This window comes from Lactuca virosa, unplaced genomic scaffold (genome assembly GCF_052849685.1).
Source record: "Lactuca virosa cultivar CGN04683 unplaced genomic scaffold, Lactuca_virosa_CGN04683_v6 scaffold_20, whole genome shotgun sequence".
In the NCBI taxonomy this organism is placed as follows: Eukaryota; Viridiplantae; Streptophyta; class Magnoliopsida; order Asterales; family Asteraceae; genus Lactuca; species Lactuca virosa.
In genome coordinates, this window is record NW_027629980.1 from 254,887 (window position 1) to 256,059 (window position 1,173).

At 34.4% G+C, this 1,173-nt stretch overlaps 1 pseudogene; it reads left to right on the plus strand.

Moving 5' to 3' along the window:
• Positions 1–903, plus strand: LOC145142342 (MDIS1-interacting receptor like kinase 2 pseudogene; annotated as a pseudogene).
• Positions 904–1,173: the final 270 nt, after the last annotated feature.

Consider the following 1,173-nt stretch of genomic DNA (forward strand, 5'->3'; position numbering starts at 1 on the left):
ATGTTTTCAACCTTTCATATTTTACCTAACAGTTTTGATGAAGCATACTCTATTAGAACCGGAGGATATGGGACTGTGTACAAAGCCGAGCTACAACCTAACAATGTGGTAGCCGTCAAGAAACTTCACTCATCATCATCTGAGAATGTTGATCATAATGGTTTCCTTAATGAGATACGAGCATTAACAAACATAAGGCATCGAAACATAGTGAAACTTTACGGATATTGTTCACATGCTCGCCACTGATTTTTGATTTATGAATACCTTGAAAAGGGAAGCCTTGGATCAATCTTAAAAAGCAATGTCTTAGCAAAAGAATTGGATTGATTGAAAAGGGTCAATATTGTAAGGGCTATAGCTAATTGTTTGGCCTATATGCATCACGACTGCTCACCTCCTTTAATTCATAGAGACATTTCAATTTCCAATATCCTTCTTGATTCTGATTTTGAGGCACATATTTCTGATTTTGGGACGTCCAAGCTTTTAAAGCTTGATTCATCAAACTGGACCTCAATTGCAGGCACCTATGGTTATATCGCACCAGGTAATGTAATCTTGTGATGTTAGTTCTACATTTATTTAAAGTTTCATGGTATATATATATATATATATATATATATATATATATATATATATATATATATATATATATATATATATATATATATATATACTGTAGAGCTTGCTTATACGATGGTGGTGACCGAGAAATGTGATGTGTATAGCTTTGGCATTGTTGCACTAGAAGTGATCATAGGAAAGCATCCTGGTGAACTACCAAAATTCTCTGCTGATTATCTGGTATTACCAAATGTGGGAGATAGTCGAATTCCACTTCCCTCACCACAAGCTGAGAAACAAGTTAAGTCGGTGCTGAGTCTTGAAGAGCATGTTTGAACTCCAATCCAAACGGAAGACCAACAGTACTCCAAATTTCAAATCTGTTGATGAAGGATCTGCATTGAATTGACATCTGTTGTCTGATGTATATAGTGTAATTTCAATGTTCTTTACTCTTCTCAAGTTCCCTATATGCATGATGTGAATATACATGTATTCATTTGAATGCCTTTTTGTTAAGAAACTTTAGATATGTTTGTAGCAGATAAACAGATAAGTCAATGAGATTGCTATACTTCTAAAACTCACTACAGGAAACCAAGGACA